Here is a 26,669-nt window from a genome sequence, read left to right on the forward strand (position 1 = left end):
ACCTGGTAGAATGTAGTAGATAGAAAGGGCAGAAAGTGGAAGAAGATAGAAGGAAAACATCTGTGCAATGGTGGGAACAATTCATTAGCTAATAATCCAACTTATTATGTGGCCACAATACTAGTACATAATATATACTTAATACTAGTAGATATAAAGGGGGAAATTTACTAAGAATACCAATAATCGTATTCGTATTCTTAATACGAATGAAAATGACTGGTTTAGTCGTATTTTCATTCGTATTCCGGAGGATAATTTACTAATCAGTCGTATTTGACTGATTCGTAATTATCCAATGGCGTAATGATTCGTATTAGCCAGCCGTATATGGCCGCTAATACAAACTCGTATAGCCAGTCTGCAGGGATCAGTCAGATCCATGCAGGCTGCAATGTGTAAAAAAAAAATAGAAAAATAAATAAATAAAACCGTTGTGGGGTCCCCCCCACAGCCATAACCAGCACCAGACTGAAAGAGCCGGGGCTGGTAATAAAAACCAGGAAACCCCGGCAAATAGGGGTTCCCCGACTTTTTTAAAACCAGTCCCAGGCTCCAGGTCCAGGGCTGGTTCACAAAATCCGGGGAAAAAATTACTAGGAGTCCCCCCATATTTTAAGAACCAGCCCCAGGCCAAACCAGCCAGCAGGGTAATGTCACAGCCGGGGGACACTTATTATATAAGGTCCCGTGGCCAAAACATTAACCCTACCGACCAGTCAGCCTGGTCAGGGGCCCTGGGGGAGTGGGGACCCCACCCAATAAAGGGGTCTCCCCACTCCAGGACTAACCTGACCAAGCTGAAGCCTGGTGCTGTCCCCGGTGACCCTGGAGCGGTGGTCACCAGGCTGATTCAGTGTAAAAGAAGAATAAACTATTGTTTAATACTGTGGAACTATGAGTCCCAGCAAGCCTCCCCCGCAAGCTAGGACTTGAAGAACCACAAGTCCCAGCATGCGGGGCATTAAAGTAAATTTCCCCCAATATATTAACAATGCAGCCAAATAGATTCTTTGTAATGTTTTTTTTTTTGTTGATGTGGAAATATTGTTCCCCCAAAATCTTAAGGGCTTATCTGTCATTACATCCAAGCTTGTTGTCTGTACTGTAAAGTGAAAGATCCAGTCCAGGTTTTAGGGCGGCAGTAGCAAGGAAAACTGATGAGATCATAGTTGGGCTGATTAAGCAGCACCTGTTACTTCCTAATTAAAGTGTTTTTAGAGTAAAGGGTCATTGCTCCTGATGGTGGAATAGCTGCCCAAGTAAAAGGCTGGGGGGGGTGGGCTACAGTAGGGACCACTGGAGCTTTCTGAAGAGTTGTACTATGCTGTGACATCTGTATGCTGCTATGCTTTAACCCTAATGGCTTATGCTGATTACCCGGTATGCTGTATTTCCTGCTACAAAATAAAAACCAAGGCCCAAATGTAATAGGGTGTGAGAATCAAAAAAGTGCAAGATCTTGGGAGAGTTTTCCCATGTTTTTAAAGCAGCAATCATTTACTACACTGAAAAGCCAGGTTAATTTTGGCATGTAATTGATTGCCGCTTTAAAAAAAAAAAGGGAAAACTCTCCCAAAATCTCTCACTTTCTGATTCTCACACCCTATTATATTTGGCCCATAGGCTTCATTATTATCCAGTGTATGTGATTCCTTGTCACATATGTCATGTATGGGTATGGATGTTCCTTGGTATACTTATTAAATAACAAAATCCATATAGTGTAGTATTTTTGCATGAAAAGTACATTTTATAAACAACCAAACTTAACACACTAAAAACATACAAGATAGTAATGAAAAGTTCTGTTTTCTAATTAGAATGTACAGTCCTGCATTGAGTCTCCTTTCCTTGGCTAGGTCCTGAAATATGCTCCTCCAGACCCCAAAATAGGATAAAAAACAAGTGACTATATAGTCATGGCAACATCAAAAGGTAAGTAGTTTGTCCAAGCTGCTATGCGTTTCTTCCTTGTGGAATGCTGAAGTGGTCCTCTATATAATTAATTAATCTTTATGTCTGATCACTGAGGGCCTTATTCTGGTTGGTGCGTACATTTCCGTATACTTTCGGATGGCGTTTTTTAGCCGTCTGCGCATGCGTGGGGAACGCTATGCAAATGTGCCACGCATGGTCTACGTACTTCTTCTCACTAATACCATACAGAAATGTGCACCGCAATCACTCGGGAAATATGGGCGTATTATGGGCGTCATTCGGAAATACACAGGGGCGTACTTTCAAAGTGGGCTAAACTGGGCGGAAACATGGGCAGACACGGGGGAGTGCACTTATTTTGGTAGGCGTGCATTAGGATAGCACGCCGAATGCACGCAAACAAAAAGGCAAGAAATATGCGGTGTCCATAAGCAAGTATTGCTTTGCGGACACCACTCGGTCATGCGCTAGGCAATCGGAACGCCTAATCAGGACGGCCGCACCTCAACCAATGATTTTGGTTGGTGCAGTAGAGTAACGTGGCGCTTACTTTTCGGGATCTGCCTGGTCTGTACCGAAAAGGGTTTCCCAAAAACCCTACAGGAAGTAATAGTTAAGTTGGTGGGTGGTATAGACACTAGGGCGGAGTGAAAAAGCTGAAATTGAGAAATTCAAAATCGGCTAGTGTGGGAAAGTTGTGACTTGACCTGAATAAGAAACGTGCAAAAGCATTTTGATCTGAGTCAACATCTTCTGTTCTGGCAAGAGGCCTAAAGTTTCACTTTTTAGGTGAAAATAACGAAACCTATGAAGATGCTCCAATCTAGTTATAATTATGTCAGGATGTCTTAGAGTGGTTCATTAATATACTTTAGCATAGTAAAAAACAGTACGAGCTTGTCCTAGTGCAAAGTGACTGACTGGCGGGAGAAAAAAATCCCTAATAATTGACCCATTTTCATGGTCACAATTGTGAATATTGTGTGTTTTCTCCTGAACGTGTTTATAATAGAAGAAGCACAAATACTCTAAATGGAATTTCAGTGAGCACCTCCTGAAAGTTGGGACTCTAGGTTTTTATACTAGGCTAAGAAATCTATTTCCAGATAATGGCGATATCTGCAGTCAAACAAGCTGCCCTTCCACCGGAAAATGACGAATATTAAGCCCACTCAATTATCCAACCGTCCCCTATGTATAAAACACCCCCTACCTCCCTGGAAGTAATTTACAAGGGACCCTTCATACAGCTCAGTGCCCCCTTCCACACATTAGTGTTCACCCTCCCACCACCTGTGCAGTAAAGGAGTAATTAGCAGAAGTTACTGCTCCAGGTCCTACATGTTGAATGGAAGATAGAGCACCCCCTGCCACCCATGGGACATCAAAGCTGCTGCTGATACCACCCCCCACCCCTAGGAGGGGAGAATGGGTAAGGGCCCCAGTGCATTGCTTTGCCCAGGTGCCCACACTGCTGTTAAGACGGCCCTGCTGCCTAGAAATGAACACAGTGATTGGCATATATGTACTGCTGGACACCACTCATAGAATGATTAACCTGTTATTTTTTGAATCAATGTATTTGTTTATTTATTTATTTACAGTTTCTTATATAGCTCAGCAGATTCCGTTGCACTTTACAATAGTAGACAGTGATAAAACAAACTGGGTAATGACAGACAGACTTGGGGGTTAGAGGGCCCTGCTGCAAGCTTACAATTTATTACATCATAATACACTTCAACGTATTTAACAGTTAATATATTGGCTTATCTTTGGCATAATTATATGCTGTAATGCAGCCCAATCATGTTCCCAGTATAGGGGATGCAACACTGTTTTTCTGTCAATAAACAGAAGTGATATGTAAAATGATACATTAAACAGTTCACACTGTTACTTGTAAAACTTATTGTAACAGTTACTGTTTTTCAATAACAGACTTCAACAGTTATTTCTTATTTATATACACAGGATTGTCTATATTTGTATATGCACTGCAAAGAGAGCAGCATAAATCCAATTTCATGTAGTTCAGTGACACTGTGTGAAATATAACACTGCATAGTGGCCCTTAATCAGACCTGATCGCAGTACAAATTTGTTCTCAAAATGGGCAAAAAAAAGCTAGACTGCAGGTGGGGCAGATGTAACATGTGCAGAGAGATTTAAGGTGGCCATACATCTACAGATTTATTGTCCGATCTGTCTGGTTGGAACAAAATCCTGGTAAAAGAATGAGAGCAAATGACAGTTGACCATTTGCTTTGAAATGCTGAAAAACTGTCATTCAGATATTACCAGCTGTTTGTTCCAACCGGCCCAATCTGACAATCGATCTGTAGATGTATGGCCACCTTTAGATTTGTGTGAGTTATTTTGTTTCTGTGCAAGGTAAATACCGGCTGCATTATTTTTACACTGTAATTTAGATTTCAGTTTCAACACACCCCACCCAAATTTAACTCTCAGCATGTTACATCTGCCCCACCTGCAATGAAGCATTTGTTTTGCCCATTTTGAGAACAAATTTGTACTGGGATCAGCTCTGATTAAGGGCTATTATGCAGTGTTATATTTCACACAGTGTCACCGAAATTCCATTTAGAGTATTTGTGCTTCTTCTATTATAAACACGTTCAGGAGAAAACACACAATATTCACAATTGTGACCATGAAAATGGGTCAATTATTAGGGATTTTTTTCTCCCACCAAAGTCATTCACTTTGCACTAGGACAATCTCGTACTCTCTTTTACTATGCTAAAGTATATTAATGAACCACTCTAAGACATCCTGACATAATTTTAACTAGATCGGAGCATCTTCATAGTTTTCGTCATTTTCACCAAAAAAGTGAAACTTCAGGCCTCTTGCCAGAACAAAAGATGTTGACTCAGATCAAAATGCTTTTGCACGTTTCTTATTCAAGTCAAGTCACAACTTTTCCACACTAGCCGATTTTGAATTTCTCAATTTCAGTTTTTTCACTCCGCCCTAATAGACACCTTGGCGCTCCGTTATAGTTTGGACGGCTGGTGATATGTACTATGGGGAAATGCTCTGTTCTGTTGGAGTGTGTTTCAGTCCTTTCCCAAGTGCACTTGGGAAAGGACTGAAACACACTCCAACAGAACAGAGCATTTCCCCATAGTACATATCACCACCCGTCCAAACTATAACGGAGCGCCAAGGTGTCTATACCACCCACTAACTTAACTAGCACCTCAACCAATGTCAGCTGAACACAATACAATCACCTCCTTTACTCATTACTTGTTAATTACACGCTTGTCACTGCTTCAATTGGAACCATTGCAGCTTCAATGGAACATTACTAAGCACACACATATATGCTGCACTTTTCACACACTTTTACACTGCAACTAATGAACACAACTTAATATTAATAATACAAATACACATGTCACTTCTACATGTATCAATTAAACCACACATTTGGGGGGAAAAAATAAACATTTATTACATCAACTTATAAAATAAAATAGAACAAACAGAAACAAATTAAAAGGTACCATTGCAGGAATAAAAGTAAATAATATATAATAAATACATGTATTGTAGACATACATAGCCACAGCAGAATCATTAGGAACACATCAGGTGGCTTCACAACAAAAGTATAGCACCAACACTTCAAGTACAGCACACAGTAATGGTAGCCGAAACAGGGCAACAGGGGAACCAAACATGACATTCGAAACGAGGGCAAATGTGGGGACCCTCTGCACGGAATTGGACACAGGAAGCTGACACACACAGCTCAATGAAAGATTTGGGAAGACATAAGGGTGGAGATTAATGCGGACACAAGTTCATCTGCGGGCACGTTTGCCCCTGGCAGGCTCCTTGCCACGTGCAGCAGCTCTTCGGCCACAGCCACGGTCAGATGGTGGGCCAGGTGGAGCAGATGCTGGGGAGAGGGGGGATGATCTTCCCCCTCTAGCAGCAGGGAGTGCTGATGGTGGGAATGCACCAGAAACGGATGACAATAGGACCCTATTGCTGGCAACTAGCTCCACCATAAGCTCATTATGGTGGAGGAGGAGGAGGTCATTTTGGCGCAGGGCTTGATCAGCCAGCACCTGCAGGCTAGCAGCAATACTCTGGTGGCTGCTGACCAAACCCTGCAAGACCTCCTCGGTCCTACGCACCCGCTCTGATGCCGACTCTCTCTGCTGCTGAATATGGCCAAGCACCTGCCCCCAGCTGCTCAATTCAGCCGCGGTCAGTGGCTGCTGCTGCTGCACGGGCCTGGTACTGGTGGCAGGTGGCACAGACTCCTCAACCTCCTCAAGAGATTCTTGACCAAGCGGTGGGGATGCTGGTGAAAGAGAACATTACAATTACAACACATTCCATGCAAAATTAGAACCAGCTACTTATGGCATGGCAAATAATTACCTTCAAGCAAAGAAGCCATGACTTCCGCTGGGGCCTCGCTGTCCATGGTGCTCACCCCCCGGACCTCCTCGGCTGCAATGCAGCACTCTGCCGTCTCTTCCAGGGGGGTGAGCTTCAGCTTTGATGGCATGGGGCCAGCCCCAGTGGTGTGGCTGTGTTCCCACCGCTGGGTCAATTTCTTCTTGAGGTTGGTTTTGAAGTCGTGCCACCTGCAATCAAAGTTTACATATTAATACATGTCACTCCTCATGTTTGCTGTAGCACCCATTGCAATCTGCAACAGATTACAACATGTGCCTCGTGACACCAAACTTACATTATATTAAGTTTGAAAACCAACCCTTAGAATATACACTCACACTCACCCTACAATAACTATCAATTAAATGAAATGGCAAACATGTCTGTGCCTCCAAGCAACGTGACCGGCCATTGACCTACTCCATCTAACATCTAATGTAAACATTATTGGTCTTGTACTGCTCAAATGTAACACACATGAACTTGCCTCTTCTTAACGTGCTCCGTCTCACGAACTTGTGGAGCCACCGCATTAATCTCCGCCGTTATGTCCTCCCAGATCTTCCATCTCCTTGTGTGTGTCAACCTGTCCTGTGGACACTCGATCCAATCCCGTGCGCGGGGCACCAGGATGGCAAGCTCCTGTGCTTCAAATGCCATGTTTCTGGTGGTTGGTTCCTCTGTTGCCCTATTTCGGCCACCGGCACTGCCACGGCCACGGCCACCTGTCGCTGTACTCGAAGTGCTGGGCAGGCTACTCTGTTGGGAAGCCACCTGCTGTGTTCCCAATGATTCTGCTGAGGCTGAAGATGGGCCAGCTGCCGATTGGCCTGATGTAGATGGCCCATCTAGCTGCTGTTCTCCCAATGGCTGGTGTTACGCTGCCTGGCGAGGCACCACGTGGTTTTGACGAATGACTGGAGGTGGAAGGTCAGGCGTGAGCCTGTAGCTGGGACCGCTGTTTAGGACGGCCACAGCGAAACCTACACTAACTCTGTTGAGTCCCCCAGGCAGATGGAATACCCCTGCGGTAGTGCTAGGCTTCGCCTGTAGCCGCCGCGTTCGAAAGAGCCAGTTACGCCGGCTCTGACCCCGATGCAGCCAGGTGTTATGTGGAGACAAGGGGTGAGCGATCGCCAGGGGGTATCTCAAAAGGCAGATCTAACTAATGGGCCTAACTGGAAGAACCCCTAACTAACCGGCACCAGGCCAAGGACGGGACGATGCGACCGAGTCGCAAACCCAACAGGAGATAGGGAATCCACAGAACCACAAAAGCAGGACACGGATATTCCCCAAAGCAGGATGCAGAGAGGAAAGGGGAACCCCTACCTGACGGAGACTAGGGAACAAGATAGGGAGAAAAATAGAAGACAAGAATAACCCGTAACCCCGACAACAAGAGAAAACAGTCCCACGGAGGGGAACGGCCACGGCGGGCCACAGTAGAGAATCAAGAAGTACCACGGCTCCACAGGAGCACTTACGTGACCCACGCAGCGAAGGAGAAGGTGGAATACACGTGGACTCCGTATCGGGACAGGAACCTTGAACACAGGACTGAGGAGACGCCGACACAGAAAACGTTGACACTGGAGACACAGAGGACGCTGACACAGGAGACACAGGAAGCGATGACACAGAAGATGCTGAGGCAGGAGACACAGGAAGCGCTGACACAGAGACTGCTGACGCAGGAGACACTGGAAGCGCTGACACAGAGACTGCTGACGCAGGAGACACTGGAGCCACCGAGGGAAACCCAAAGATACTCCAGGAACCGGGGGGAGCATTAGAAACGCTATAGCCGGCGTCTGTGCCCAGCAGACGCCGGCTTTTTATTCAGATCCCGGCGCCTGCGTGACGTCACGCGTCACGCGTGGCCGGGCGGAAGTTCGGGGACGTTGCCTAGCAACGCCCCGACGCCCGGCTCCAGAACGAGGCCTGGAGCGCTGCTCGGCAGCGTCCCCAGCCTCCCTGTGCCGCCCAGCTCCTGCCGTCCGTCTGGGTGCTGGGGGTCCCGGACGGCGGCTTGTGACAGCTGGTCTGGGTTGATGGGGACATAGGTGGTGCTGGAGTCCATGTTGCCAAACAGGTCCTGAAACACCTGGTCTTCCTCTGTATCTGAGCCAGCCATGTTAGCAACAACATTGCATTTGTCTAACACACCTTTATATCCTATTTCTGTAATTGGCATACATCAGCGACACCCTGCGTTCTGTACGGCCGCGTTCCGTACGGCAGCGTCGACCGTGCGGCGCATAGGCCACGCCCCTAGCTGCGAAAAAAAAAAAAAAACCTGGCAAACTTAGTAAGTCTGATTTAGTAGGTAATTGCAGATTTGTACTCCAATGACCAAATAAAACTGAGGTCAGACATGAAATGTATATGTGAATGTACATCTGTACTGAGCACTTGTTTGGTATGTAGTACAAATGACAATACCCATTCCATATGTAAATCCAGTCCACCACTTAGGCAATAGTAATCAGTGCTGTCATCCAAATCACACGTGAAAGGTCTCCAAATTCAGCCTTGATGCTAGCTACTTTTCATTCCACATCTCTAGTGTGGGCCAGTAGAAGGTAAGTGTACACATGGCACCATGGCCTAATATTGGAAAAAAGGTCTGCCACTATTTGCTATGTTTCTGCTGCATAGCTTTCACTATAAAAAAGCTGTTTAGTACCTTGTTGAGTTAGGTGTAAGTGGCTAGTGATGCAGACTATTTCACCTGTTGCTTATACCCATGTTTGGTGAATGTAATAGATTATATAGAATGGGTTCCCAACTTATTTGACACTGTCTGTTTAGGAGATAGTAAGTAATGGCATGGTCTGCTCAACTATGCAAAGGTACAGCAAGTGTGGGTTTGTGATGCAATGGGTTAGCCGTCTGTTGTGGCGCATACACGCTGTTACTGTCAAAATGAACAATAAAGTTAATACCAAATATCACTCTGATCAACCAATGACAGGACATGATTGCTTGAATTGTGCCATTGCTAAGATGGCGGCCTATGGCAGAGCAGCACCTTTTTCAGCAGCGGAGCTGAGGACACTGGTCTCCGTTATGGAGACCAGGCTGGGGCGGGCGGGCCCATTTATCACAAATAGGCAGAAGCGGAATGCCTATGCGGTGGCCCGCCGGCGCATATACGCCCGTACACAGGTGCGGCGGACCATCGTTCAGCTGGAGCGGCGGTGGTCAGACCTGAGGCGTCGGCAGCCGGATTTGCTCCAGCAAATCAGGGCCAGGATTGCGAGATGTGAGTGTTTATACATTAAATGGCCATTTGTACATGATTGCTTACATGACATTATTTAAGCCAATAAGGTAACCAGCCTGATCATGAGTTAAACATGGCATACACTATATTTGTGCTACTTCCTGTTTGACACCCTGTAATGGTCATAAAATATGTGATTGTGTAGGATTATAGATTGTGATGTTTACAATGGCCCAAATGTCACATCATAACTGCCATGTTACAGGCTGTGTTGTGTAAAAGACACTAAGGAGCTGATTGGCTGTACAGTTATCTCAACTTATAACCTTTGGATTTAATTTTTTTTAAGGCTTAATACACATGTCCAAATGACCCCTAATTGTCATTTTTTTTTCTCAAACACAGCACGGGATCGAGCAAGACAGGCCCGGGAGGAGGCAGAGGTGGCCCGGGAGGAGGTTGCCAAAGCAAGGGCCGAGGAGGTGGTTTCTGAGGAAGGGATGGCGGAGGAGGGGGCAGAGGAAGTGGAGGAGGAGGTGTGGGCTGTGGAGGCGGAGGTGCTGGCAGCAGAGGAGGAGGTGCCACCAAAGGAGGCCCCTGAAGAAGAGGAGGAGGTTGAGGCCTGTGAGGTCGTGCAGGCGGCCGAAATTGGTATGTATACATAAGGATTAATTATTCCTTTTCTCATCTACTATTTGCTATGTAGCACTGGTGATTCAATTGTGTTTTTTCAAACTATAAATTCATATAACAAACAGGGTACCAACAGACACACTTATATAGAGTGGCCAAACCATCCCTTTCATCCTGGACACATATTAATGACACAGGTTGTGCGGATGGCTTTCAGGTCGATTGTAAGAGCCACTGAACCTGTGTAGTTAATCTGTATCCTGGAAGAAAGGGATGACTTGCTCATGTAAGGGTTACATGTCCCTGCTGCAAGCATACAATCTGTAGCCTCATATAGGTGAGTAGAGTTTACTGGTGATTGATCTTTCTAAACTAGATTAAGCATGACATAAATGGAGTATGGACAGGCGTGGCTTATAATGGAGTAACAAGTGGTCAGTGCCCCTGGGCCCTTCTCTAGCTAAACCCCCCCTGCGGTCTGCATGTATGTTTGGCACCATAATTGTGTGTTGATTTGGGCTTAGTAATTATTTTGTGCATGGGAGTGGGTTAGTGCTGCAGCTTCACCTAACTGGCATTATGACAATGATTTATGGAGCAGACCATCAGCAGGCAAGCCATGCTTGATTGCACAAATGTACTGAGCATTCCTGAGAGTTGACTAAGTCCCATGCCACGCTCCATCATATAACAGACACTGAGCACTTTTTGATGAGTTGGAATTGGTTCAGCGCATGACATGCTTCTCAGAGCTTAGTCATGGGTGGGTTTAGATTCAGAAGGAGCACTATGACTGTGAGGTGTTCTACAGAGTAAAGGGTAGAGGGGAAAAAAACAGGCTTTCCATGTAGTATGTATGCATGTATGTATAGCTGTATGTGTAATATACATACACACATATATATATATATATATATATATATATATATATATATATATATACACACACACACACACACCTGTCACGTGCATGTTTAAAATTTAGGTATGACTATGTTAAATGTATGCATGAATATCATTAGTAATTTGACCATTTTTAATATGTCCACAGATGAGCCAGCCCAAGCACAAGAGGGTCTCCGTGGGGCCCTCTTAAGAATCCGAGGACACATGCGCCAGGTCATGGCTGAATTGGACCAGCTGCTGGATGGTGCCATTTAAAAAAAATTTTTTTTTTTTAAATAAAACATTTGTACAGATAATAAATAGTTTATTACAGTTCGAAGTTGTCTGTGTGTTTTTTTTAAATGGAAAAGTATATGTGTAACTTGTTTATAATCTTTTAAATAAGCAAAATGTACATACTGTATATAGATGTATGTTATGTTCACATGCTGTAATGAATGTAGTAGTAATGTGTTTCAGTATGTATTAGGATTTAATTGTTTCTAATAGAAAACAATCCCTTTTTAATGAGGTTGCCTAATTGCATAAGTGGGTCATGTGATCGCTGTGTGTGCTCAGAAAAATAGTGTTGTATTTAGCGTAAATACTCCGCATCGGTGCGTACGGCCAGCTTCCCGTACGCTGCTTACGCTGCAAGACCGTGCAGAATCTGTGCGTGTCCACCGCACACGCAAGGTTTGTATATCGTCCGTAAACACGCCCAATTGTTAAAGAGTGAGTCCGTCCGAATGCGGAGGCTCAATGGGCGTTTCTACGGACGATGTCCGCATAGCGTTGCGTGCGGCCCGCTCCGTAAGAATTCGGGAAAGTACGCACCGATCAGAAAAAGGGCCTGAATATCTGGTACACCTAGGTGTGCAAATATGGCTGATAATCTCATTATGTTAAAATTGTTTAGCTGTGTGGGCACTGGGCATGCACATTTATTGTATAACAGAATGCAAGTTTCATACGCGATGAAAGCATCTCTTATGGGCCCCATACATCAGCAATTAATTGTGACAATCTTCAGATCTGGAGATGATTGTCACAATTAATCTTTAATGTGTGGGCTCCCCCTTTTGGCGATCCCGATCAAAAATTGATTGGGATGGCCAGATCCAGGGATTTTTTGGCCAGATAAATGGATTCTACAATCTATTTGACTTGCCCATACATTACAGATTTATTTCAGTGATCGGCAGATTTTTCCATCTAAAGATTGCATCTTCATATCTGGAAATTGCCCAATCGATTGTCATTTCAGCTCTTCATAATGTAAATAGATGAAGACGACGAATTGGGAATGCCCACACATATAAAAAAGATCTGCAGATAATACCAGATTATTACGCATGTTTAAAAATCTGATTAAGCAATCGATTGGCGATCCCTTTTAATTTTTTATTGGGATTGCCAAAAGGGGGAGCCCACAGATCTAAAATGGGTATGGTGTGTTCGAGAGTGTCTGGACACTGAATGACTGCCTTGTTTGTGAAATTTCCTGTATTCTTAGTTCTGGGTGTTTTGTTTTTCCTGCATACTTAAGGCCACATTTACACTCCAACACATATATGTTAGATATGGTATGACAACAAAACATTTCATAGGAAATTGACTAGAGTTGTCATGATTACAAAATTATTCTGATGGGGTGTTCAATCCCTGGGGGGGGGGGGTCTTTGAAATAAATAGGGACCAGGTTGTCTTTGAGATGCATTCATGTTTATGAAGTTCACATTGTAGTCTGTTAGAAACTGTATATCCTGGAATTAGAATTAAATTTGTTGCGTTAAAATATACCAATGTTTGTCCACAATATATCTGTTTTTCTTTTCGCAGCGGATGAATTGTGATACGAATTGTACAAGATCCTCGTTCTCTACCTTTGCTTTGTAGTTCAGAAGGTTCTCTCTGTCCAGAGTTTTAGCTTTAATGTTGACATGAATAATTATCTCCTTATCTTTTTATATACTTATCTGTCTATATGCTTACTGTATTATACAGATGGATTTGTTTAAAAAAGAGGCTATATTCATTTATAAAATATTGAGTATCAAATTTGCATAAGAATGTTCTTGGCTTGGATACAACTTTGTAGGCAAAACTTACTTAATTATTAATTATTATTAGTTAATTTTTCCACAAATAAAATCTTTATAGAGGCCTGTTCCCCTCTGCATACTTGTATATTATTATTGTGCTTGGTGGAGGGATAAAACTTCGAAAATTGAAAAGAGGAGATGTTGCCCATACCCAATAATCAGATTCTGTCTATCATTTTAAAAGATGCAATAGAGAAATGATAACTAGAATCTGATTGGTTGCTTTGGACAACATACCCACTTTTTCCTTTTGTACTTCTAAGTATCATCATACAATAACAATAGTGCTGAACATAACAAATACCCAATATTAATAACAATAATACACCAACATACATCATGTCTTATGGGATCTCATGTTACCCCACTGTAAAGTTTTCTTACAGATCCATCCAGTGAAAGGCACACAACAGGCTTTCTGGGTCAAACATCTGCCTGACGTATACCTTCATGAGGTACAACTGGGATGCAAACCCAGGGACCCCAAAATCTGACAAGGATTTAACTGGACCATAATATTGATTCTATTGTTTATTATATTGCGTATGTGTGTGTGTGAGAAAAAGAGAGAGATTGCATGAACTTGAATAGTTAATGTGAACGCAGAGTAAAAATAACATACTACCATTTAAGACTTAGAATATTAGGAAACACAACAAACTGAACATGTTTTTACATAATAGATGTCAAATTTAGTGTGACCATGATTGATGACTTGTATTGAAATCATTGTTTGGTAACTAAACTAAAGCTGTTCTTAACAACGTAAATAATATTGTCACAAATCTTCTATATCACTAAAACCAAAACAATGTTCCCCATTATACACCAACTGGAAAATCGCTTTGAATAAAGAGAATATATTTTGCATTGTGTCCATCTAGTATGGGTATAGAAGATGCATAACAATTACTTTGCATTTAAAGGGTGTTTGCACACCAAATCTGTGGTTCAATTCCTACTTGTCAGCCTGCATGCTATCTACTCCAGTACTTGATGTCTGTTGGTGCTTTTAATAGGTTATGTTACAGACCACCTAACATTAATGAGAGGGATGAGGCACTGCTTTTAGACCAAATCAAAAAGTCGGTAGATATGGGGCAGGTATTATTATGGGAGATTTTAACTTTACGGACATCGACTGGACAACTAGTACGTCAGCAAAGAGTCTAGGACACGTGGGCATGATTTAAGACAAGAAGAGAAAAGATTTCGTACCCTTAGAAGGAAAAACTGTTTTACATTCAGGGCACTTTAATTATGGAACTCTCTACCTGAAGGGGAGGTGTCGGCAGACACAATAAATACAACTAAAATAAGGTTGGACAAATATTTATTGGTTAAAAACATCCAGGGTACAACCAATAATCATAATTTGTCCAGAATTGAATCAAAATACACTATTCATATATACTGTAAGGATACAACCAAGGATACAACCAAGGATAGACCATACACTCTAACCAATGGTTGACTTTGATGGACGTACGTCTTTTTTCAGCCTAAACTGCTATGTAACTATGTAACCAGGAGAGCCATAAAATAGCAACCATATAGCTCATGACCACAAGAGAGATAATTATATGTTCAAACAAGCAAATACCCCCTTTTCCACCACACAGATAATCCATTTACTCCCAAGTCTACCTGGGTCACGCCTTGTAAAAAAAGGACCATTTAAATGAACCCTGGTCAAGTTAGCAGGGAATCCAAACTAGCTAGCTATGGTGAAAGTGGTTCATAATGGTTCACCTGGATCCCCACTATAGTGGGGTCCCCCCTAAAAAGTGGGAGTATACTAACCTGGAGATTATACCAAAGGGTAATTTCATGTGAAACAAACCTGATGGGAGCATTGTGACTTGTGAATGTACAATAGATTACAATATAAGGTTAAAATCCACTTAGTCTCATCTACTTTATATAGTACATAGAAACAGCCACACCCACATACCCTACCTTGTTCTCTTTGATACTTCACCCGCCCCCAAGCTTCCCTACACTTTCTCATTTTACACTCACCTTTCCTCTATCCCTGTTCTAAACACACCCTGACATATATTTTTTTCAATAACATTTAGTGTGAAAATGTACATTCTTTACAGAAATATTGCCCTCATAGTTAAAATACTCCAGCATAAGACTGACCAGGAAGAGTTGTAAGTACCGATAGAACCTTGCAGGGAATGAAATCGGCCCATTCTATTTCATATTTCTCTTGGTAATGATATCATTCTCTTGGTAATGATATCATGGTTTTCAGGAAGGCTAATATTGCTTTTTTTTTTTGTTTTTTTAATCCTTACATTCTCCTGATGTTCGGGGGGGGGGGAAGGTTAAAGTTCTTAAGGTGACTGCGAGATGGCTGTGCCAATGTAACTTACCAATAAAATCATTACTATGTACATTGTGCTTCAGTGCCAACTGTTTAGCCTGAAGCCAAAGCCTTCTTCCCATGGCATAAGCATTATATCCTACATGCTAGTAGTTTAGCCTTTGTTACATGCACATGGGCAGTAGGACTGTTGAGTCCCTGACCACCCATACACAGGGCCATTGAGAGGGGGAGCCCAGGTCAGATGGGGCCCGCTCCTTCCTCTCCCTTTCCAATGAGACAGGCAAAGGGGAGAGAGATGACAGGCCTCAGCCACAGCACAGCCTCTCTCCCCAGCTCAGCACACACTGCTCAGCAGTGTGTGCTGAGCTGGGGAGGGAGACAGCTGCAGCAGCCTGTCATCTCTCTCTCAGTAGTGATTTTTTTTATAGGGACATGACCAAGCCCCTCCCAGAGACCATGCCCCCATCTAGAAGCCACGCCCCCTCCATTTCCCCGGGGCCCAGACTACCTGTCGGCGCCCCTGCCCATACATGTGTGTTTAACAGCATTACAAGGGGAGCCCAGTAGCGCACGCAGGGGGGGTTTCTGAGTACCCAGAAACCCCCCAGGAGTCTAAGTTGAAAGCTGAGGGTCCCCTCTTTCCATGGTTACAAGAATTTTAAAAATCGGCCCTTGGGAACCGGAGATATCTGACTTCAAAGCAGTGGTCCCCAAGCCTGTTAATTGCTCTTCCCAGTCAGATATTTCAGGGTCTGTCTGACTTAGAGTTTTTCTGAGGGTATATTCCAAAAGCTAGGAATCTCCCCCTTTATGGTCACTAGCAGCTTGCCTCTACTGTTCCCAGAACCAGAGATATCAGCCTTCCAGCAGCAGGTTACTGCTCCAGCTCCACACACTTGGTATGTAGTTTTATATGCTCGTTGGCAGATTGCTCTGCCTCCTGAACTCTGATCCCCTAGCCCATAATACCATTTGGTAGGTGGGATTATCTAGTTTTTAATTCCATTACTGGAGAACTGGAGATATCTGCAGTCAAGCAAGCTGACGTCCCACCAGAAAATTATAAATAATAAGCCCACTCCACTATACACCCCTCCACTTCATATTAAACATCCTCTACCACCCTGGAAGTTATGTATCAGGGCCCCTTCATTCAGCCCAATGCCCCCTTCTCCCACCCAATCTCCCACCATCTATGCAGTAAAGGGGTAATTAGTGGAAATTACTGATCCAGGCCCTAAATGCTGAGCGGTTGATATAATACCCCCTACCACCCGTGGGACATCAAAGCTTCAGTACTTGTTTCCTAGCACGGCCACAACAATCATAATCGCGGGCATCGGGGGTAAAATCGGGGCCATCGCGGGCATCGCATGCACTAAAAAATCGGGTGCGATGGTCCAGACGCGATGCCCGCGATTTCCCCATAGAGAACAATGTTAAGTGCCTCAATTTACCCGCGATGACCCCGATTTCCCATAGGAAACAATGTGAAATGGATCAATTTACCCAAATTATCATAGGGAACAATGGTAAATGGGCCAAAAACACCCCTGAACATCAAAATGTCCCCCCAAAAGTACTATACGCCACCCCGCGATCAACGTGAACCCGAAGCGTGGCGAGCGCAGCGAGCCCGCGAGAGGCGGCGGTACGCGTCCTCCGACCTTTTCATACCCCCACTATCCACGTCGGCGTGGAGTTGAGAATAGAATAGTGTGGCGAGCGCAGCGAGCCACAGAGCCCGAAGCGTGGCGAGCAGACGCGGATACCTTCACAGTTATACGCGTCCCCTCGCGGGCTTCCCAGGTTTCCATGGCGACACGGACACCTGTGAAGCCCGCGAAGGGACGCGTTTACCTGTGAAGGTTTCTGCGTCCCCTCATGGGGCTCGCTGCGCTCGCCACGCTTCGGGCTCGGTGGCTCACTGCGCTCGCCACACTATTCTCAACTCCACGCCGACGTGGATAGTGGGGGTATGAAAAGGTCGGAGGACGCGTACCGCCGCCCCTCGTGGGCTCGCTGCGCTCGCCACGCTTCGGGTTCACGTTGATCGCGCGGTGGCGTAAACTACTTTTGGGGGTACATTTCACTGGTCAGGGTTTTTTTTGGGGGTTTCTGGCCCATTTACCATTCTTCCCTATGATGATTTGGGTAAATTGACCCATTTAACATTGTTTCCTATGGGAAATCGCGGTCATCGCGGGTAAAGTTACCCATTTAACATTGTTCCCTATGGGGAAATCGCGGCCATCGCGTGTGGACCATTTAAGCATTTTTAGCCGCACACGACGCGACCGACCCGATTTTCACTGTTTTCAATGCATTTCAATGGAAAAATCGGGGGCATCGCGTCGGTCGCGTCGCAGGCCACTAAAAATTACCCCCGATGGCCGTGATTGTGGCCGTGCTAGGAAACAAGTACCAAAGCTTTCCCCACCCCTACCGCTGGAGGATCAGTAGGGGCCCCAATACATTGCTATGCCCATGGCTCTACACTGCTATTGCTGCCCCTGTATGTGTGTATATATATATATATATATATTTTTTTTTTATTATTATTATTTATATACATTTGGTCTATCTATAATACTTTAACTGACCTGGCATATACTGGGTCACCTAAGTGTCCATCTCCGTGCTTTGCTTCGCCCCTCTGGAAACCCCCTTCTGAAAATCCTGCGTTTGCCCCTGGAGCTGCATGTGCACCTCCAAACTACTTGAAAGACTTGCCTACACTCACCTCACACACTTTCTTAACTCGCACATCTTAATGGACCCGCATCAGTCAGGCTTTCATGCCCAACACTCCACAGAGACAACACTGACTAAAGTTGTGAATGATCTGGTCACTGCTAAGTCTAAAGGCCACTACTCACTACTAATTCTTCTAGATCTCTTTGCTGCTTTTGACACTGTTGACCACACACTTCTCATACAAACACTACAATCCATAAGTCTTAAAGACACAGCCCTCTCTTGGTTCTCATCCTACCTCTCTAACCGCTCCTTTAGTGTTCGTTTCTCTGATTCTACCTCCTCTTCGCTACCTCTTTCAGTTGGAGTACCTCAGGGTTCAGTTTTAGGTCCCCTGCTTTTCTCAATCTATACCTCATCTCTTGGCAAACTAATCAGCTCCTTTGGATTTCAGTATCATCTGTATGCGGATGATACTCAGCTCTACCTATCCTCTCCGGACCTGTCCCCATCTGTATTGAGCCGTGTCTCTGAATGCCTGTCTGCTGTTTTATCCTGGATGTCATCTCGCCACCTCAAACTTAATATCTCAAAAACAGAATTAATTATATTTCCACCAATAAATAGTAGTTACCAACCTGATATCTCTATTGCTGTTGAGAAGATGACAATCACTCCTACCTCTCAAGCTCACTGCCTAGGTGTTATCCTTGACTCAGAACTTTCCTTTGTACCCCACATTTAATCTGTCTCAAAATCATGCCACATGCACCTAAAAAACATATTTAAAATTCGCCCTTACCTACACAAGACACTGCAAAAGCTCTAATCCATGCTCTCATCATCTCACACAATAATTATTGCAATAGTCTCCTTATTGGCCTTCCCCAATTCCTCTTCCTCTACAGTCCATTATGAATGCAGCTGCAAGGCTAATCTTCCTAGCCAGACATTCATCATCTGCAAAGCTACTCTGTCAGTCACTTCATTGGTTACCTGTATTCTACCGTAGTCAATACAAAATTATTTTACTTACACTCAAAGCCATAAACCAAACTACACCAACATACATATCTTCTCTTATCTCAAAATATCATCCAACACGACCTCGTCTCCTCCCAAGATCTGCGTCGCTCATCCACACTCATTACTCGCTCCCATTCCCAACTGCAGGACTTTCTTCAGGCTGCACCCACTCTGTGGAATACGCTCCCAAGCACAATAAGACTCTCCTCCAGTCTCCAAACCTATAAGCGTTCCCTAAAACTTCATCTCTTCAGGCAAGCTTATCAAATTCCAGAACCAGTCATAGAACCTTGCATTCTGGTGGAATCGATGCAATAAAGAATACAGTATCTTTCCTTATGTATCAATGCCTATTTCCCTATAGATTGTAAGCTTGCGAGCAGGGCCCTTCTTCATTTTGACTGTCTGTAAATACCCTGTTTGTTGCATCACTGTCTCCTTTGTAGAGCGCAACGGAATATGCTGCGCTATATAAGAAACTGTTAATAAATAATAAATAAATAATGAAAAATAGATTAACTGCCCATACGGCCTTCCCAGTATTTTGCCTTACTACTCATTCTCTGTTACCCAGTTCAACCAGGTAGTATCTTCCCCAAGTTACAACCATTTGTCATCCATTTATCAGTCTTCCTAGCTTCTCTGCTCCCCAGCCCCCATATTATGTATCTGTTCTATAAACAAAAAGTTTGACCACGTAACTTTCTTTCTCTCTAGGCAACTGCCTGTATCATTTACATGCGTCTATTCAGAGATTGTGAATTGAAGATATTTGAAGAATAAATAAAGGTTCAATCCATTTAGCAGCATAAGCTAACATCTTATATGACTGGATAAAAAGGCAGCGCATTCATCACTGAATAACATTCTTAGGAAACAAGAGCAATCAGGTGCCATCTTTTGTCACACTAATCACTGAGGCAGAATGTGTATACAGGCTGTGTTACATTATCTGATCTTTATGGTCTACCACATTCTCTGCAGCAATCAGTAGAAGTAACTATTGGAAGTTGTGGATTAAGAGCATAAAGGCCAAGCCTCTGCTTTGGTCCCTCTCTATTATATAACAGGACTGCTGATACCTGTCTTTACAGGAACAGCTTTGTCACCCGCCACCCACACATACACGGACAGTACTACACAAGTGCTTCAGCTGTTTTATTATATATTTCATAATGATTTCCTCCCTATTGGCTATCTCACCCTGTATTTCTGTCTCCCTTTATCTCTCTCTCTCTCTCTCTCTCGCATACACTGGGTACTGGGAGGGCACTATAAAATGGAGTTCTTTTTATTGTTGTTACATTATGTGCAAAGGAGATTTACCTCCTTATTGAACTGAAGGTACATAATTATGATATATATTACTTTAATAAATATACTGATGCCACATTTTATTATTGTTATTAGCTGTATACTTAAAGCTGTACATAATTTATCAACATATAATTAGGTGGTAACATAATTATTATAAAAATATATAAAAATGTATTAAAAATACAAATTAATACAATACCAGAAAACTGTTAATTCAATACAATTTTGTAATAAACCAATGTAAGATTGTCCACTCCTGAGGTCAGGATTTCTTGCCCCTATTGTGTGTGTGTGATAGCGGTCAATTGTGAATCATCATATTGGGTCTTTCAGCTTCTTTACTTTACCTCTTTTTTCTTCTTACTAGACTGCATTAGGGGCATCTATTAAACTTGTACGCAATTGCAAATAGACAAGTCTATAGATATGATCTGAGGGGAAAAATTTACTAAGATGGAATGGGTATGAATGCACCCATTCATACCCATTCGATATGGCTGGAACACGGTGCCCAGCAAATTTACAAAGAGCGGAATTTAAATTTTACAAGCAGCTACTTCAGCCAAATTTTTACAGATGTGTATGTGTATGCTCTTGGGGTATTGGTTCTGTAGTATTGTAGTACTATTAGTCCCAGTGTGCCCATTAATGTCCCGAATGCTAGGACTTGTGGTTCTCCAAGTCCCAGCATGCAGGGGGAGGCATGAAACCATGTATGGCTGTGTGTAGTACAAATTTTGTACCACACACAGCCATACATGGTAATCATCATCATCAATTGCTGCCAGGCTGTGTACCGTACTAGCAGGATATATCATCAATTTCTGGGGTACAGTGTGTATTACAATGATATGATTTCCTTCTTTGCAAATCAAGAGGGTAACCTTGGCGTATCTAAATATATTTTGGGGTAAAATGTAAAAAAGTTCCCTGCTCCAGATACTCAACTAGCTCAAAGGAAGGCCAGTTTTATAGCTTTTCTACCAAGCAAAACCGTTTTTCAGCTGCCCTAACATAATTGCACAGGGGTTTTCTAATCACCCATTAGTCTTCTTAGCAAACACAATGTACCATTAGAACATTGCAGTGATGGTTGTTGTAAATAGGCATCTGTACACCTATGTAGATATTCCTTTAAATAACAGATGTTTTCAGCTAGTATAGTCATTCACCATATTAATAATGTATAACATGTATTTCTGATTATTTTTTTTTTTTTTTTTTTGCAAACAATTTTTATTAAGATAAAGAGTTCAAACATCTTCAAGGTGTTACATTGTAATGTACTGTCTGAACAAAGTAAAACAATAATAAACAGAAGGAAACAATTACAGTCGTCATGCACATCATTTCCAGAGTGAGGACATTGCAAAATTAAAAATATCATGTCGAATATAAAATACTAGGATTATCTCTCACATTTTAACAGAAATAGAGACATTCTGTGTAATTGTACGAAAGGTATCGTATATTTAAGGAACAACAAGGAGAAGAAGAGAGAAAGGAAAGGAGAGGAAGAAGAACAGTAAGGCGGGGAGGGGAGGGGATGGGTTCTGCCCACGGACAGTTACGTCTCTGGGTTCTGAGTGGGTGTAGCTAACCGGGAGTATTCAGTTGACTCCTTAAAAGTGATCCAACTCAGCCATGTCGCCACAAAAGATTGGGAGGGATCTTTCAGGAAAGAAGACAGGTCCTCCATAGACATGTATAGGTCCACTCTACGGAACCAGTGTGATATAGGGGGTGGTGTCGTTGATCTCCAGTGACATGGGATAACTGCTCTAGCCGCATTCAATAAATGCTTAAGTAAAGATTTCTTAAATCTAGAGATCGCTATATCTGTAAGGTTGAGCAGCCAAAACTCTGGGGTGAAAGGCAGTGAGGAATTAGTGATTTTTTCTGCAATTCTATGTACCTGGCGCCAGTAATCTTGGATGCCAGGGCACCCCCACCATATATGTAGCGGAGTACCTGATGATTGACTACATCTCCAGCAGAGGTCAGGTATAGTATTATTCAATTTATGTAGTGTGGATGGACATCTATACCAACGTGACAGTATCTTATACTGAGTCTCCAGTGTCTGAACTGATGAGGAGGAGACAGAATTAAATTTAAATATTTGCAACCACTGGTCTTCTGATAGGTCCCGCCCCAGCTCCTTGTGCCAAGCCATGGTGTAACCGGGCATCCAGCCGGATGAACTATTTAGGCATGTTTGATAAAATTTAGAGATTAAATGCTTTGGGGGCTCCTGGGAGAGAAGTAGAGACTCGAAAGGAGTTGGTTCCCAGGATTGAGTGCGCTTGGGCAGTGAGGCGACGTAGTGTCTAATTTGGAGGTAGAACCAAAATAGACTCGTCGGGAGACCAGTTTCCTTGTGCAGATCCTCAAAGGAACGCAAACCAGTCCTGTCCACTAATTGACCCAGATAAGACATGTCAACTGGGGATCGGCTAGAGAGATTACGCAAACCAAATCCTGGGGGAAATTCAGGGTTATTAACTAATGGTGTGAGAAGTGATGTACCGGGGTTAAAGTACTGGAGGTGCTTGTACTTGCTCCAACACAGAAGCGTTGGGGTCAAGGTCGGATGTCGCACTGTCGGGGTCTTCCGAAGCCAGGGAATAACCCGGGGAGATATACCAGATGAGTGGCCTTCAATAACTGGCCATTGTTTAAGTTGGACTGGCCGGGACATCTCCACTACCCTAGTAATATGGACCGAGTGATAGTAGCTAATAAAATGAGGGAGCTGGAGGCCTCCCCTTTCCCTGCTTTGGACTAAAATCTTTTGAGAGAGCCTAGGCCTGCGGTTGGCCCACACAAATTTACCTACCAGGCCTTGTAACTCTCTGAAAAAAGAGGGGGGTATCGTGATTGGAAGAGCTTGAAGCAAATACAATATCTTAGGGAGAATATTCATTTTTATCGTGTTGATCTTTCCCAGCCAGGACAATTTGAGTGTAGACCATTTAGAGAACGAGGCTTTAAAGCTAGCAAGCAGCGGCGTAAAATTAAGTTGAAAAAGGTCCGCATTATCTCGGGTTAATAAGGTCCCTAGGTATTTAATATGTGTCGACTGCCAATGAAAGGGGAAAGCTCCCTTAAGCGCTTCCACCTGATCAACAGGAGCCGACACGTTTAATGCGGCAGATTTGGTGTAATTTATTTTAAAGTTAGACAAGCGTGCGTATCTCTCAAATTCCTTCATTAGGGACGGCAGGGATGTGGTAGGACTAGAGACGAAGGCCAATAAATCATCAGCGTATAGAGCCAGCTTGTGTTCGCTCCTGCCCACCTCTACTCCCTTGATGTTTTCATTCATTCGTATTGCACGCGCCAGTGCCTCCATACATAATACAAAAATTAAGGGTGACAGAGGGCAGCCCTGGCGCGTACCATTTCGAATGTTAAAGGAATCAGAGAGTTCGCCATTTACCCGTATGCGTGCTGAGGGAGAACTATAAAGCGCTAAGATGCGATGGAGACATCTCGGGCCCAGTCCGATATGTTCGAGAAGGGTCTCCATAAAGGTCCAGTTTACCCTATCGAAGGCTTTCTCCGCGTCGGTAGACAGAAGGACCAGGTGGGCCCCGCCAAGCCTCGTGAAATGGATTAAGTCAATCACTTTGGTCGTATTATCTTTAGCTTCTCGTCCTGTGACGAAGCCCACCTGGTCCTCATGTATCAACCCAGGGAGGAGATGCCCCAGTCTCAGCGCAAGGAGTTTAGCAAATAGCTTCAAGTCAGTGTTTAAGAGAGAGATAGGCCTATAGCTCGAGCACTGTGCCGGGTCCTTTCCTTCTTTTGGGATTATGGAGATATGTGCCTCAAGGCTTTGTGGAGAAAAGAGCTTTTCTTTAGAAATGGCATTACATGCCTTTAAGAAAAGTGGCATGAGTGCCGAGCGAAAGGCCTTGTAATAGGTTATCGTAAAGCCGTCTGGGCCTGGACTCTTACCCGATGGGGTGTTGGAGAGGGCCTGCTCTAGTTCCTTTATGGAAAAGGGTTGCTCAAGTGTCGCCAAATCTGACTCTGAAAGCCGTGGGAATTGGACTGAGGTTAGATAATCATTAATTTCTTGTTTAAGTAGGGATCTATCAAATTGGGAAATATCTCCCCTTAAGTTATAAAGCCGTGTGTAGTAGGTTTCGAAAGCTTTTGCTATCTGGGTGAAGGTATGCACCCGTTTCCCATCCGTGCCCATGATGTTCTGGACATAGGATTGTGCTCTTTGGGCTCTCAAAGCTCTCGCCAGCATGGAGCTAGGTTTGTTGCCCCAGAGGTAAAATTTATGTCTACATTTCCGAAGTTCAAATTTAGTTCTGTCTAGCATTAATTGGTTAAGTGCGACTCTAGCATCGGTGAGCTCTTTTAATATATCTGGGGAGAGTGTGGACTTGTGGGATGTTTCTAAAGATTTTATCTGAGCTATCAGTGTCTGCTTCCGCAGCTCTTTCTCCCTTTTTATTTGGGATCCCAATTGAATGCACTTCCCCCTAAGCACGCATTTATGTGCTTCCCAGATCGTTATCGGGGACGTCTGATCGTTGTCATTAACAGAAATGTATTCCGAGATTGCGTCAGATAGGTCTTTCTTATGTTTAACATCAGATAATAAGAGCTCGTTAAATCTCCAATTCCAAGGGCGTGGAGAGGGAGCAGAGACGCCAACCGTGACATATACAGGGGCATGATCAGACCATGTGATCTGTCCGATTTCACTATGTGTGAAGCTGTGCAGGGACCTATGGTCGACCAGGAAATAATCTAAACGCGAGTATGTCGAATGAGGGGCAGAGAAAAATGAAAAGTCTTTCACCGTAGGATTAAGAATCCGCCAGACATCTATCAACTGGTGTTCGTGCAGGAGTTGTTTAACCCTACGATGGTCCTTTCCCCGTAGTGAGCTCGGTACTGGATTGCAGTCCAGGAGAGGGTCTAATGACCAATTAAAGTCTCCTCCAATCACGAGACAGCCCTCTCTGTAAGGTTCAATAAGACGCAAAAACCTATTAAAAAATTGTCTCTGCTTAATGTTGGGGGAGTAAACATTAACAAATGTGTATCTCTGTGAAGAAATTGTGCACTGCAAAACTTGGCAGCGGCCCTCTATTAGGGAGTGATGAGATATATCTGTGGGGTGCAGGCTACGGGAGAATAACATGGAAACGCCTAGAGTTTTCCCTAAGGAATTACAGCTGGAGTAAGCCAGTGGATAGTAATGGCTGCTCAACTTTGGTGATGCCCCCTGCTTGAAATGTGTTTCCTGTATAAAGGCCACGTCAACCTTATTAGTGCGAAGTTCTCTGACCAGAGTGGACCTCTTCTCAGGGACGTTAAGCCCCTTCACATTCAGGGAGCATAGCTTAAGTGACCTCATATTAGGTAACGGCATGACTGAGTTAATAGGAGCACACTCACCTCGAGGGTAGCATCAGCAGATGTCGGTATGCACTTACAAGGAGGTCCTAGGGCAGTGGAGGGAAGGGGGAGGGGTATAGAAAGAGGAGGAAACGAGAGCAAAGAGAAATACATTTGCATGCAAGAAGAAAACAAAACAATATACGCTATCAACAAGAACAATATGAAACCACTGTTGAACTGAATGGTGCACGCTTGGTGCGCCATAGTCCAAAAAGAAATGTGGTTCACCCCAACTGGGGGCGGTGGCCACATCCCCCACCGGGCGCGGGGTAGTTTAAGGTATAAACTGAACCAATAACATTTCAAAAAGTCGGTACTGTGACAATAAACTAATCTACCAACAACTGTCCCTCATTTAGAAGGACGATAGTCCCCTGGTGTAGAGGGTCTGTCCGGGAACAGACAACATCCCAGTGGTCAAATTATTAAAGCCTTAATTTGGGAACCTCTCTAAGCTGAGAAAAATATAGAGAAACAGAGAAAGAACAAACAACTCTAATAACTCTTTTGCACTTAGGACATATAGGGGGGGTCCCTCGGGGCCCGGGACAGGAACCCTAGGGTAATCACTAGGTGAGAAAACACAATTAGAGGATCCTGGTTACTATGTATAGCAGGTGCT

At 43.7% G+C, this 26,669-nt stretch overlaps 1 long non-coding RNA gene across 1 annotated transcript in view; it reads left to right on the top strand.

Annotated features, from left to right (window-relative positions):
- LOC146074316 (uncharacterized) overlaps window positions 1-20,542 on the top strand; it is a 30,420-nt gene extending 9,878 nt beyond the window's left edge. Inside the window, exons 2-3 of the long non-coding RNA XR_014473408.1 lie at window positions 1,863-1,938; window positions 20,018-20,542. This is a non-coding gene — a long non-coding RNA (uncharacterized LOC146074316). The remainder of the gene's footprint in view (window positions 1-1,862; window positions 1,939-20,017) is intronic.
- Window positions 20,543-26,669: the final 6,127 nt, after the last annotated feature.

The sequence above is a fragment of the Crinia signifera genome, chromosome 4 (genome assembly GCF_055691185.1).
Source record: "Crinia signifera chromosome 4, ASM5569118v1, whole genome shotgun sequence".
NCBI lineage: Eukaryota > Metazoa > Chordata > Amphibia > Anura > Myobatrachidae > Crinia > Crinia signifera.